Below are 15,146 nucleotides of genomic sequence, written 5' to 3' on the forward strand. Positions count from 1 at the left end.
AATGCTACCTTCTCAGGAGACACAGTCTTATCCTCATCAAAGTCCTACTTCCACCTACAATGTCAGATGCTTTATTGTTGATGATTACAATAAGGGTCCCCCAGAGCAACAGGACGAAAGATGCAAAGGCCTCTCATACCAAATAGTCCTTGGTATTTGTGAGTTTCTTCCTTGCTTTCTGTTCATAAAGGATCTTTCTTTGTTTCTTTGTTTGTTTCTTTCTTTCTGGTAAAATAAATCATCATTTATTTTTATTTTATGCATATTGATGTTTTGCCTGCATATATACATATATGTCTATATGAGGGTGTTAGATTCCTTGGAACTGGATTTGCAGACACTTATGAGCTGCCATGTGGTTGCTGGGAATTGAACCCAGGTCCTCTGGAAGAGCAGCCAGTGCTCTTAACCACAGAGAACCATCTCTCCAGTCATAGAGGAGTCTGCAAACTACAATCCTGTTCAGAGAACATCTGATCTTGTTCCTATAAGCTTCCTAACCACTGTCAGCTGCCTTCCTTTCATTTCTTCAAGTACGTACGGGCATTTTTCCTTAAAGCTAGCAAAATCTCTTGCATTTAACACATACTGGTCTCCATGCACAAAACAGTCTTTTAGATTTTTACCTTTACTCCAACTGTCTGTGGTTCCCCAATGCTCCCTGCGTCCACACAGCCAAATATCTTGACACAAAGATCTCTATCATTTTATCATCTGCTTTGTCTTCTGGCATTTGCGACTGTGCGCGGTGAGATATTGTTTCCCCACCCACCCCAAGATGGTCAGTAGCTTATGACCCCCAGGCAGATGGCTGCTGCTAATCTTATCTACAATGGCCAGAAACAGGGTCCAGGCTTTTCCTCACTTGCTTCTGTGCATTTTAAGTTTCAGCTGTTTGGGGAAAGATTTTCTTTGTCACCAAGAAAAGGAGTCCAAGGACCTTTCTTGTCTCTTATTCTGAGAGTTATATAGCCTTTCCTCGTCTTTTGGGCCACCACATGTTATTTATTATCTGTCTCATTTCAAGACTCTACTATATTTCGGGTATATTTTGTCACAGTCAAAAATCTGAGATCTTGGGGCCCAGCCCTATAATTTCCTAGGTCTAACCTTAGGCAAAGTAGTTTGAAGTGTTTTTTTGTTCTTAAGCTGCAAAAATGAGGACAATAATACTGTCCCCAACTACCCTGCAGTAGGGATTAATGATGACAAATCAAACAGTGTTGCTGGAAACCGTCTCAGAAGCCCAATGTCTTGGCACATTCCTGTAATCCCAGCATTTAGGAATCTAAGGTAGGAAGACTGTGAGTTCAAGGCCACCCAGCAAGAACCTATCTCAAAGCAAAGGAGAGCAAAGCAAAGCAAAGCAAAGCAAAGCAAAGCAAAGCAAAGCAAAACAAAAAGCTAGGCTTTTGCATTTCCTGAGGTGTTGGCATGTGAGGAGGAGGGCTTACTGTCTGTCAACTGCATACACTTGAATTAAAGTAATACTAGTTGATATCTTTAATGCACAAGCAACACACATCCCATTATAGTCCTGACTCCTACTGAGTTTATTTTGGTTGCAGAGATGGAAAAGAGTGACTATTAGATATTATTAAACATTCACAGAAGCATTCATAACAGTGTGGTTTCCGTACACTTGCTTTGTATTGTGAGTAGACATTCAGGTTCCTGGTACTCTTAAAAAAACGAGGCTGCTTATTCGGATTGAGGTTGGCAGCCTGGGCTCCTCTCGCTTCTCATGTACCAGCTGTTGGAGGGAAGGTGGAAGGAGATCCATCTCCACTCTGATGATTCAGTCTTCCCTGACTCTCACCTCTTTGCCTGACACAGTTATTTCACAACGAATCATTGAGAACTCATAAACTTCATTCTGTGTTTGCATCCAGGCTCTACAGGGGCCAGAGGAAATCCTACTAGAAGTTTCCGATGGCATCTCAGCCTTTGATCATACCACAGAGACTTTAATTTTAGACGAGTGATTTGATAGCAAGGACTTTAAAGTTTCAGTAAGAGACATGGAACACAGTTGAAAACTATCACCAAGTCTGCTATTTGGGCAGAATATCATCCTTTGAGTCAGGAAGCAGTGAAGAGTTTGAATGCTAAATAAAGAAGTTGCAATTCAAATCACAAAAAATAATAATGTATATTTAAAATGCTGTCAGACATGCTGTGAACTTTATTAGGCACCAGATCCTGAGGAAAATAGTGAAAAATGTAAGCCCTAGATTTAGAGAGGTCCCATATTAATGCCACATAATTTTTTTTCATGCTTACCATATTTAACTTTAAATTTAAAAAATAAAAGCAGAAGAGATGGCTATGTAGGTAAAACTCTTGCTGTTCATAGATGAGGACCTGAACTTGACCCCAGAGTCTACATTTTAAAGAATCTAAACAACAAAGAAACAACTTGGTGTGGTGGTGGGGGCTTGTAATCTTTAGGGACAGGAGGATCCCCAGGGACTTGCTGGCCACACACCTTAGTCCACTCTTTGAGTTTCAGGCCAGTGAGAAAATCCGATTTCAGTTCTAAGGCAAGAAGGATGGCTCCTGAAGAGTAATACTTGGGCCTGACCTTTGGCCTCCACATACATACCTACCTTCCTGTATACATAGAGCTGCTCCAGCATGCACGCATTCTGGCAAAATTGAGTGTGTTTACTTACCTTTCAAGATTCTACTATTGTTCCCAAGTTAAAAGACATTTTTTTTCTCACCAAACAAGCATTCTGGAAGGGCTAGGGGCCAGCAGAAAGACAGTCGGTTCTAAACTAAGGTGAGCTGAAGCAATGATCAAGTCAACGAACGGCAAGACAAGAACATGGCATCAAATACATTCAGGACAGTTGTTGAGCAATATTTTAATGCAGAAACACTGAGCTGCCTTCTTTTGATTCCAGCCTTTCCTGGGCTTTAGGACTCCCTTATACCCCATCCCTGACCCTATAGTGCTCCTCCACATCCAACAGAGGAGCAGGGTATCCTGTCATCCTCATTTCCCTGGGTGCTCCAATGGACGGCCAGTTGAAGGTTGTTAGACTCTAAAACAGGACAGCTGGACTAGTGCGTTGCTTTTACACTGTTATATTTTCAGCATGCGCCTTTACTGCTAATTTGATATCGCCTTCTACACTACATAAATATAATATTTCCAAATTATATTTCTATATCCTAATTATTCCTCTATTACACTTTCTTATCTTTATATCAATATTAGGTTATATATTTGTATTAACTGTGTTCCACTATCATGGAACTAGAAGTCTAAAGCCAGTTAAGTTCCACAGATCCTATTACAAACCATTAGGATGTCCTGCCAAAACTCGAGAGAAGATCTGCAGGGCCTAATGGGAAATCCTGGACACACGTTCAAGTCTCACTTCCCCCGCTCCCTCCTACATGGCTTGGGCATAATGTTTAATTTCTCTGACACAATATAACTCACATTCAGATTTTGCTGTAACAAAGATACACTGACACATATAAGGCCCCATCACCCAAGTGTAGAACTTTCTTTTCACGCTTGACTGGCTGTGTGGCAGAAGGGAAGGCGTTTTTGTGTAGCGGGCATTGCACAGCTGCTTAGTGTGAGGACACTTGCAGTTCGAAGCAGCCCCAGACACACCGGCCCACGGACAACAGTCAGAGTTAGCAGGTGCTTGAGAATAATATGAAATAAAAAAAGCAAAGGTACCTTTCATTGTCCCGCAGAGGTACCGCAAGCACAGCATACAGAGGTTTCTCAGATTTACAGCCTTTTGTGGGAGGCAACTTGGAGAATGAGAAGTCAAAGTTAGGTAGGTAGAAGTTCAGGGCTGGAAGCTGTGTCCTGACACGTGACAGAGTATGCTATATACTCACTTCCCATGTACCTGTAACTTATAAAGACCTTAGAAACCCCCACAGAGGATTTTTATCTTCTACATGTCGGGTAAAAATGAGTTCTGATAACTATTTCCTTTAGATGTTCCTCAAAATGTGAATTTTGACCTTTGTTTTGTCTTTGTGTGGGCAATTCTTTTTAACTCTACATAAAATAAAAGTCGTGTTTGACAGCCCTATTTATTTTCTTCTTCTAATTTTGTAAACACCTGGAAACATGTTACATTGAACACTGTCACAAATGAGGGATCACATCAAGAAATTCTCATCTGTTCACTGGCCCACTGAGAGGAAACAGTTATATTTCCAAGTATTGACTACTGAATTAGCAATACCTCAAACATTTGTCTTTCCAATGCTATTGGACAAAATGAACTTTTTTACTTTGGAAGATTATTTATAGAGAAGGTATTAATACGATTAATATTACTAAATAATTTAAAAATAGGCAATAACTAAGTAAGATACATCATCGTATCTGAGATTGCTTAGCCATAAATTCATCATAATAACATTCAGCATATGAAAAATAATGACTCTCAATAGACAGTGGTTGGTGGCTTCTCTCAATTCATAAGCACGAAAATGGAATTGGTGTGAAATTGCAGTAGGAAGGGCTTAGCTAGATATCGGAGAAAACTTGCTAATTGTGAATTTTGCTGGTCACTTTTTAAAGAGGTACATAGAAATGTCTAAGAATGGGATCTAAATATTTTCCTTGGGGAATGAAAATTATTCTGTCCAGTTTTATGCCAACTTGACATAAGGAAGAGTCATCAGAAAGGACGGACTCAATTGAGACAATGCCTCCATAGAAGGTACACAGCTGCAGACCATATTCTTAATAGGTGATTGATAGGGAGGGCCCAGCCCATTGTGGACAGTGCTATTTATTCCTGCACTCATGGACCTGAGTTCTGTAAGAAACCAGGCTGAGCAAGCCAGGGGAAAGCAAGCCAGTAAGTAGCACCCCTCCATGACCTCTGTGTCAGCTCCTGACTCCAGGTTTCTGCCGTGCTTGAGTTCCTGTCCTGACTCCCTCTGGTGATGAAGAGCAATGTGGAATTGTAAGCAGAATAAATCCTTCCCTCCATAGGCTGCTTTGGGTCCTTATGTTTAATCACAGCAGTTAGTAAGCCTGTCCAGTCTCATTGACATTCACAAGATTAGATTCTGAGGATTTTTCTCTAGATTCATCAGCGAGACAGTTGACACATCTGTCTGCTGATCTATCTTTATTTATCTGTCTGTCTGTCTGTCTACAAACACACATGCGTGTTTGTGCATATACAAATATGTACACAGTATGTATTTGAAAGCTGGATAGATATGACCTCTGATAACAAATAAACCAATGGCTTCCATGGCATACTTGGCAAATCGATTTTGGAAAGTAAGATTTAAGATACCTTGTGAATATGCAAAGTGATAAAGACATCCTTAGGTCATAAAAATAAGATTCTGTCTCTTAGTGATGAGGAGACCGCTAAGACCGGCCCTGTGGAAGACAGCAGACAGCGTGGACTTCTCCATTCTTTCCCCACACCTCTGAATAAAGTGTCTTTTACAACAGCAACAACAACAAAAATTAAATACTGACTTTGAGGCTAAGTGAAGCGTGTGTAAATCAGAAAAAAAAAAGTATCTCTATGAACCCCCTCTTTCTTATATTGAAAAATATCATCTGAAAAATTATAAATTTATAGAAGAGGAAATTAGAATAACAAGTAAAAAGCAATCAATGGGAATTCAGCTCTCTGCCCTTGCATCCAGATGAGCAATAGAAGGCTTAGGGAGGCAGGATGGGGTGTTCAGGGAACCTCTGGTGGTTGTTGGGCTCCCGTTGCTTACAGGCCTTCCGTGCACCCACTGCTAACTTTTCTGTGTGAGAAGCTCATTCCAGCTGTCAACAGCTGGGATTGTTGGTTCCTGAGGCAAGCAGCTGATTTCCTTTCCAGGAATCACCCTCTTTCTCTGGGCATTGTCCTTTGCCAAAGGCTGTCTCCTTGTGTAAGTCGGTGTTTCCTCCCCAAAGACAGCTTGTGTTCAGAGACCAATGGCTGTTAGTACTGAGGAAAACTCAAAGAACCAAACTTCTGGCCTAAATACAGAGTTCCTTAGGGGCTGTGCCAGCTCCAGTGTTCTCTAGGAATCCATGGAGGCTTTTGTTTCCATTGCTTCATGGTTGGATTTTGACATCTGACCAGCTTCGCTTTCTTAGCCCTTCGCAGGCAGGTATTTGTCTGGTTACTTCCCTAAAAGGTTACTGCGAGCAATCGGCATTTGAATTCACTTCTTGGGGACGTGGAATATGGTAGTTAGGCCACCAGTGATCTGCAGAAGACAGTTCTAAGTGGAAGTGGGTTATTCATTGGCCAGCTGTCTGTGACAACCTCGTTATGGGTAGTTGTCCTTAATATATCAACAACCTGTTATTGGTTCAGCTATTAATAGGGAGTTTCCTTGACTTTCAATGGAGTTACATAGAATGAATTCATCTTAAATTAAAATATTATAATTCAAATGAATATCATTTTACTACCTGATGAACATTATGTCCAGGTTAACACAAACCCATCTTTATCTCTGTGCTTGCATGGGTGACTGAGACCTCTAGCCTACTGCTTGATGCTGGCAACACAAGAGTTTATTGGTAGGCTGTTGCTGGCCTGGGATATGATTAAAAATTTAAAACTGTAGTATAGTTTTACTGAGCATCTACTACTTCTGAACCATTGTAAAGTTGTACAGAAATATTATATTGACTATACTAAGTCAGAGGCTATGTGCCCTTTCACTTCTTATTTACCATGAGTTTTCTGGCTCTACACATGACTGTTGGCTATTTATCTGTCCTTCAAATATAATTCGAAAGGCCATAATTAGCACTCACTAAATTAGAACTCAGTGCCTTTTGTTTGTAGATGAGACCATTGCAAAGGGAATATCCAAGTTGAAGATTCTGATACACAGTGCTAGGTGAATTTAAAAAATTATATGCTAGGGATTTAAAATTGAATTCTATCTCATTTGTACCTATTTTTATCTTATTCCCCCAAATAAAATAATACAAACACATAGGAACACACTCACACAAACTGGTTTCAACCTGGCCAAGTCAGCCAAGTTGTAGCTTCAGTTATGGGTGGTATATGGGGGGGGGGTGTCATTCTTTGTTAGAATTCATTAACCCAAACTCAAATTTGTGGGATATAGCCATTGACTTGATTGGGTCACTTTTATCCCTACCAAAAGGAGGATTAAACATCCTTTGTCACATGGAATGATGGCATACACCTGTAATTTCAGCAGTGATGAGACCCAAGCAGATTATTAATTCAAATCCAGCTATAGAGTAGGATCTTGTTATCAAACCAAATCAAACCAAACCAAACCAAACCAATCCAACAATGCTGCTTCTTTGTTTGAGGTGGCAGTACATTCTTAGAGTTTGTATAAATGCAAAATCAATTATTTAGTGATCAGTTATGATATAGTCTGATGAGAACTGAACTGTGTGGGTATTCTGCTCAATACACATCAGAAAAACATGGCTGACACCCTGTTAATCAGAGTGATGGCATTATATTAAGAATCTTTATAAGACAGACAAGCTCTAGAATTACAATATTCAATCTTGTAGCCTGTCGCCTCAATTAAAATGACGATTTAAATCAAAATTCCTTAAGATTGGAAACCTTTTTAAAGTTCAGTCAGATCTAGCACATTTCAGTTGCACAATAACCATGAGTAGTTCATGGTATTCTATTGGAAAGAACAGAGGCAGAACATTTCTGACATCAGAGAAACTCCTTGCGATGATCTGGGTAGGGGAAGGCCCAGTGCAAGTTTAGAGGACTTCTGAGTGAAGTTTTTGAGGGCTCAGTCATTGAGGAGATGCAAGAATATATTCTCCCAAATTCAAAGAAAATTGAACATATTGTGTTGCCTACCCCCAAGGAGAAAACACGTCTTGGTGGGGGTGGGTGGGTGGGGGGCTTCTTTGAGTTCTAGAAGCAGGATATTTCACATTAGGGAATGGTGCTCATTTTCAATGGCAAATTGACACTCGCGTCTCAATGTTTGAAAAGAGCTTTGTCCTGGGAGCTCAGGTCTCTCAGAGGCAAAGGTGTGAATCAACTGTCAACTCAACAGATTGCTATGTAGGACAGCAGAAGCATTGTCTGTTAATGAGGAAAATCTAAATGGGCAGGTCAAGGAGACAGTGCGTATTGTTTATGGCTCTGAGGATAACCAAGATGTCAGAAGTAAGCCCTCTGACTTACAAGATTATTTTAGGAATAAATATAAAACATCCTGAATCTGGAGTGCCTTATTCCTGTCTGGGAAGTGAACATTACATATATAAAGCAAGTTGATCCAAACAGCAAAACCAGTACAGTGACGCTCCACCCTGATCAAGGTGTTTCAACTGTTGTGAGCGTTGGATGCTGTGTGCGCCCGTGTGCCAATTCTGGGGATCTCCTTCATCTAAATTTGCACCTCTTCCTTCTATGAAGCCAAGAGTTTGTAACTGGCCCATGTGGCAGTTAAAAGGTGTAATCTTATTCTGATGAATATAACAGGTCAACCATCTGTGAGATCTACCAAAACATTTATATTAACATGTAGATCTTTATCTTTACTTAACAAGATTGCCTCCCCATTCCTGCCTCTCCACCCCCCCCCATACTTGTCAGTTCCCAGTGAATATGGCATCTTGTCAATTTCCCTGCATACCAATATATACTTAAGATCTCTTGTCAGTAAACTCGACTTCAGGCAGGATAAAAACTAACTAATGTTTAGTCTAACTAATGTTCAACTATATTTAACACATGAAGCAGCATAAATATTAGTATGCCAAGTATGGGATATCACATGATCCATCATATGTATGGGATGATTTTCTTTTTGATTTCTAAAAAGTGTAACCATATCTCCTAAGATTGGTATTATCATTTTGATTCCTTTTTTTTTTTCATCCAGTAAAACATTCCTGATTCTAAGTGTTATTGCTTTCTGGGACTTTGGGGTACCTTATGGTCGTATGGCTTATTGTTATGGTCTACCTATTTAAGAGACTTTGTAGACAATAACCTGCAAGCATAGGTCAGTTTTCCTTTGCAGATTTTGACACCAGCAAGTATGATAAGTGAATTAATAATGAATGAATGCTACTAGGCACTTTTATGCTGAGAGATGGAATTGTTCTGGATATCTAGTCTTCCTTGAAAGAAGGTTCCAAGCACAGAGGCATTTGGCTGTCTCCACCCTGATAATATTGGCCTGATTTGTGTGGGTGCAGCTTCCTGATACAAAGGGCATGGTTGCTGTAATTGTTACCCTGGAGCACTGTGATTCATTTGGGAAAGAAAGAAATGTGATTATAGAAATAGCATTGAATAGCAACTTTTCCTGACAGTCTTGCATGATCCTAGATAGTGAACTGTATTTCTCGGTTTCATCCTCTTTGTAAAATAAAATAGGTAACTGGGAGAAATAGTGTCTAAGACTTCCCACTTATTTCTGAAACTGTATGTTTATGTTATCAGCTGAACAACCAGTCATCTCTTGGTTCTAGAAAATTTTTGTTATGTAGGACACAAGGCAATAAAAGCTAACATTTATTATTACTTGTTTATATTAAATCATTTTAAGCTTTATTTTATCATTGAACTATTTAACTTTTAATTTAAAAAATGTACTTTAGTTTAAAGCTGAATACTGATTGTATTATGTAAAAAATCCGGAGGTTATTTAACATTTGTGTTTTTATCACATACAGGCAGAAAGAGGATAGCTTCCAGAACATTTCCAGGACAACAAGGTTTTTATAAATATAAATTCCTTTGGGTGGGTGGGTGAACAAAAATTTGAGTGTTTAGCTAAAGGTAAATCTATGTCTTTGTTTGACAAATTTAACCTCTCTCTCTCTTTCTCATATGTATCATTTTGAAGTGAACACGGCATCAAAAAATGTCTGCTTTTGCAATTTTCCCTGCATGCAAACACATACTCGAGCGTCACTTACCGGGAAACTCAACTTAAGATGGAATAAAAATGAACTAATGCTTAGTCTTGGGCTTATTTCTCACACATCAAAGACTATGAGGATTTGATTAGATCTAGGAGGAGGGGGGAGAAATGGAGCTGTAAGCATGACTAGAATACAGCCATAGCTCACAATACAGAGGCAAACGGACTTCTAGAACATCCAGACCACTCCCTCTGTTATCAGTACTGCAGAAGAAGACAGGTGATGATGAAGTTAGTAGTTGGTCTTCAGTCTCTCTCGCCTGTTTTCATCCTGCCTAGAATATTTGCTTCATTTATCTCTCAGAGTTAAATAAACTACAGAACAGTGGAAGTATGCTTTATAAATAGCTCCACAGAGGGAGAAGCCAGGCCCTCTAACACTAAAATGATTGTGCTGCTGTTCTAATCTATCTTTGGAGAATCTCTACACACATCCTCAGTTCTCACTGTCTCCAGTGATATGTAGTATGTATACATCTTAGGTCCCTTGGCATCCTAGACACTGTCAATCTTGGATGTAACTTGCTGTTTAAGGTCATGATTACAAGCCACAGGAAACTATTCAGACTCCATTAGAGTCAAATGTAAAGCAACCAACTTAATAAAATACATTTTCTAAGTAGAAATAAACATCGATTCCTCAGTGGTACTCAGCAGCTATGACCTCTGGTTACTGGACAGCTCAGTCAAGGAGCATAAGTACCAGAGCAGGTAGCTTGAATGGACAATATTTTTAAATCTGAAGGCTCCAGAGCTTGGCTCTAATTAGACTCTGCCCTTAGTGGACTATAGGACATACACACATTGGAGAGAGGTTTAGATCACATGTTTTTATGTTATATCCCCTTTTAAAACAACACAGCTTGGGTGATCATAAGAAAGACTGGAGCCATTAACAATCCCCTAATGATTTTTTTTCCCTATAACTTAGTTTTTCTTTTTACTTTCTACATCGATGGCCACTGTTCTCAATAATAATAATAACAATAAGGAGAAGCCAAGTGTTGCCAGTGTGTCAGATACTATGTGCTTTTTATATTACAATTAAATCTCACAATTCTAGCATGTGGATAATGTTTCCTTTCTCATTTTAGGAGGAAACTGAACAGCAAGTGACGTGCCTAAAGTGGCTAGCTGATAAGTACAAGAATGAGGATTTAAAACAATGTTTATTCAATCCAGAGTCAACCAAGCATTAGGGTGGATTGTCTTCAGCATCACAAGCCAAGAGGGCGGAGAGACTTCTCTTTCTCTTTAAGTTTTTCCACTTTGTTCAGACTAGATACTGATGTCAGGCTATTTTTTCTTTAACTTTCATTTTCAGTTTTTAATGAACAGTTTTAATGTCTTAAACAGGTTTAAATGTCTCTGTTTGTTCAAAACTCTAGTATTTGAGTTTTAAAACCAAGTCTTGGTGAGGGGTTTACTTTTGCAATACAGAATTGAGTGATTTATTTAAAAATAGACTGTATGATAAAAACTTAATCCTTAGAACAATTAATTAGCTCATAAGGGCTCTTCTCTCAAGAAGTGCGTGATAAATTTGTGATTCTGTGTTGGCTTCTATGAGTGTGGGTTGCCATAAAAGTGAGGTCTACCCTACTTTCCCTCCCCTCTGCTTCCCTTCCCCTTCCCTTTTGTCCTTCCCCTTTTTCCTCCCTCCCTCCCTTTCTTCCTCCCTCCCTCCCTCCCTCCCTCCCTCCCTCCCTCCCTTCCTCCCTCCCTCCCTCCCTCCCTCCCTCCCTCCCTCCCTGCCTCCCTCCCTTCCTCCCTTCCTCCCTCCAGTCCTTCCGTTCCACTCTGTAGCCTTGCCTGGCCTAATGCATGCTGTGTAAACTAGGCTGACCTTGAACTAGAGATCTGAATGCCTTACCCTGTGAGTGGTAGGATTGAAGTTATGTGCCACCCCTCCACCTCAGCATACACTCATCTTGCTCTTTGTGTTCTGTTTTCTTTCATCTATTCTTTAGACTCTAAAGGCTCCAGAACTGTAGACAATACTTTATTTTTCTCTATAAAGTTCATGACATACTGCTACAGCAAGATAAAGTATATTAAGACTTGGAACTCAATAAAAAAACAACTCTTAAAATTATTATTATATTTTAAAATGGTCTTATGGGACATGGTGGTCCACCACACCTTTAATCCTAGCATTTAGGAAGCAGAGGCAGGCAGATCTCGGTGAGTACAAATGAGGCCAGTCAGATAGACATAGTGAGTTCCAGAACAGACAGATCTACATAGTAAGACATTGTCTCAGAAAAACAAACCAACAAACAACAAAAACCAGGATCTCACTGGGTATCCCAAGCTGATCAGGGACACTGTGTAGACTAGCCTTGAAGTCATAGAGATTAGCCTGCTTCTGCCATTTCAATGCCAAGATTAAAGGCATGTACCATCATTCCTAGTCAGTAAAATCACTTAAATGCTGGACTTGTAAGCAACTGGTCATGGCGAGGCAGTGGGCATGCCCTAAGATCTCTGTGTATGACCACCTTATAGTTACTGCCTGTCCTTCATTTAATAAAAAGCACTTTTTGCTTTTAACCAGGAGTCTCACGTATTTCAGGAGCAAGACTATTTTCAGAGTATAAACAGGGATTCACAATGTGCCTTTTAATAACATACTTCTCTGAATTGCCAAGAGACAGTTCCAACTTAATAATTACCAGTAGACATCTACTGGATGTCTCTTATGTTAAGATAAATTTAAATTGTGTTTTTAAATCCTACCGACAAGATCAAGTTTAGAAATGTTGTATCTTCTAGACAGTAGCACGTGATCAATCTTGTCTCAAATGAATAGTATTCATATCCAGATCAGATTGTTAATGTATCTTCAGTGGAAAATTATTTGGGGAGATAACAAGTTTAATATAACAAACCTGCACCCCTCTATTGTCAGCGATTTGATTCCCCGGACTTCTTGACAGATCCTAGATATGCCATTTAGCTACTCTCAAACTCCCCTTGAACTTTGACCTTCCTGGCTCAGTCTTCTGAGTGCTGAGGACTCAAGGCATGTGCTTCCACACCCAGTTTAGGAAATAGGTATTTTCCTTTAAACAAATTGAGCCAAAAAGATGTCTACTTTCAGGAAAAGGTAACATTTATGATACTATGCTTTAGGAGAAATTAGAACAAAATTAGTTCAAGTGCAGCTAAACTTTATCTTCTGTAATGAAAGCAATGAAGAATTGTATTTATTCCTTAAAAGTATCACCCTTTCCCCTCTTTTATATATTTTTTTTTTATAAATCTACATTCTCTAGTTTGCCTCCTATTGCTTATGACCAAACTTGAGGAGGAAAGAGATTGTTTCTTGTATTTCTCAACTCAGAGTCCGTCACTGAGGGAAGCTAGAAACTCAAGGCAGAAATCTGGAGGCATGAACGAAAACAGAACTCTAGACAAACACGGGTTATTGGCTTGCTCAACTTACTTTCTTATATGACCAAGGACTACCTGCCCTAGGTGATACTGCCTCCAGTAAGCTGAGCTCCCAAATCAATCACAATCAAGATGTGTCCCACACACTTGCCAGTCTGGGGGAGGCACTTCTCCTTTATTGAAGTTCTTTCTCCCAGATGACCCTGGCATGTGTAAAGTTCACAAAATGCTAACCAGGTTTGTGGGAGGGAACCATAGCTTCGGGGAGTTTCCTTAGCCCTCCCAGATCTTTGTCCTTTACAACATTCCATCCTATTCTTTCAAGATGGTTACTGTGCCTTGGGAAAGGATATGATACAGATGTCCCCTGTGTGGTTGAGTCCTCCTCAATTACTTGTCCTTTGCACTTGCATCAATTGTGAGTTTCTGTGTAAACCACCTTCTACTGCACAAGGAAACTTCTCTGATAAGCTCTGAGAGCTATACTAATTTATGGGTAGACATATACTACTGATTCAGAAGGCAATTTGATACTGTGGAGATTTAGCAATATAATAGTAGTAGGTTCATTCCTGGTGCCTATGAGCTTTTCAGCTATGGGTTTTTAGTTAGATTTATAGGGCCAGGTATGTTTGTCTGTCTGTGCAGCAGGCCTTACATCCAAGCAGTTGGCTCATCCCACTTGATCTCTCTTCCATGAACATATTTTGCTATGTGAGTCATTGTTGGAGCTTACAGCTGGGTAAGCTGGTTGATGACTTCTCTGCCCACCAGCAGCCCTCTTACAAAATCCAGTTCTATGAAAGATAGCTAGCAGAGAGAAAGCTTCCTGGTCAGTAGTGACTTGATTTTTCCATATCCTGTGATGAGTATGTTGTATCAGCAATAGGCTTTTACCATCTAGTTCTGGTAGGCAAGCAAGAGCAATGATAGTAGCCCATATGGTTTTAGAGGTTTGTATGACATCACTGATCAAACCACTTCATGGGACATATGCCATACCTGGTACTGAATTTGGAGGCATGGGTTTAAATGCAGGTAGGGACTAGGGGCAAATAAGCAACAGAATAATTCTGGATTTTTTTTTGGAGGGGAGGGATAAAACAAAGTTCACTAGAAGAATGCTGACTTGGGATTAAAATAAAATGATTTAGAGACTTAAGCTCATTCTCTGCTGTTTAGTTAATGTTCATCATAATTCCTTATTTTTTTGGTTTTTATTGATTACATATATAAAATGGGGAAAGTGGTTACTGATAAATGGTGAACATTCTCCATGTCAATCTCATGTGACTTGTGTCTATCTTTTTGGAGCTTGAGAATGGGTTATGTTACTTGATAAAAGAAATCTTCAGATATAGTATGTAATTTGCAGATTTCAATGGGGAGATTGTTATGGATTATTTAACTAGTCCTAATTTTTATTTGTGTAGACTCCCAAAAGAGGGGCCTCTTCCTGATCAAAATCAACCTTCATTGGTAACATGGCTGGATTTCCAGTCACCTATGCATTCCTCTGGATGTGTCTGTAAAGACTGTTCTAACAAGGATTATCTGAAAGGAGAAGATGAATCCCCAGATAGAGGAGGCAACTGAAAGAAAAAAAAAAAAGCAATAAAATAGAAAATGCTGGCATTCATCTTTGCTCTGTTTCCTGGATCACCACAATGGGAACTACATTATTCCTTCCTCTTTTCCTTACCATGATGGACTTGAACCCTCTGAATCCGTTTACAGAAGGAATCTACCCTCCTGAAGTTGGTCTGTCAGATATCTAGTCATAGCAACAAGAAAAGTTAAAATACAAATCAGGCAGGAGA

At 39.6% G+C, this 15,146-nt stretch overlaps 1 long non-coding RNA gene across 1 annotated transcript in view; it reads left to right on the plus strand.

Annotated features, from left to right (window-relative positions):
• The window catches only part of LOC308435102, a 29,989-nt gene extending 18,768 nt beyond the window's left edge, over positions 1-11,221 (plus strand). The window contains exons 3-4 of the long non-coding RNA XR_013975496.1: positions 9,680-9,721; positions 11,025-11,221. This is a non-coding gene — a long non-coding RNA (uncharacterized lncRNA). The remainder of the gene's footprint in view (positions 1-9,679; positions 9,722-11,024) is intronic.
• Positions 11,222-15,146: the final 3,925 nt, after the last annotated feature.

The sequence above is a fragment of the Micromys minutus genome, assembly GCF_963924665.1.
Source record: "Micromys minutus genome assembly, chromosome: 22".
Lineage (NCBI taxonomy): Eukaryota > Metazoa > Chordata > Mammalia > Rodentia > Muridae > Micromys > Micromys minutus.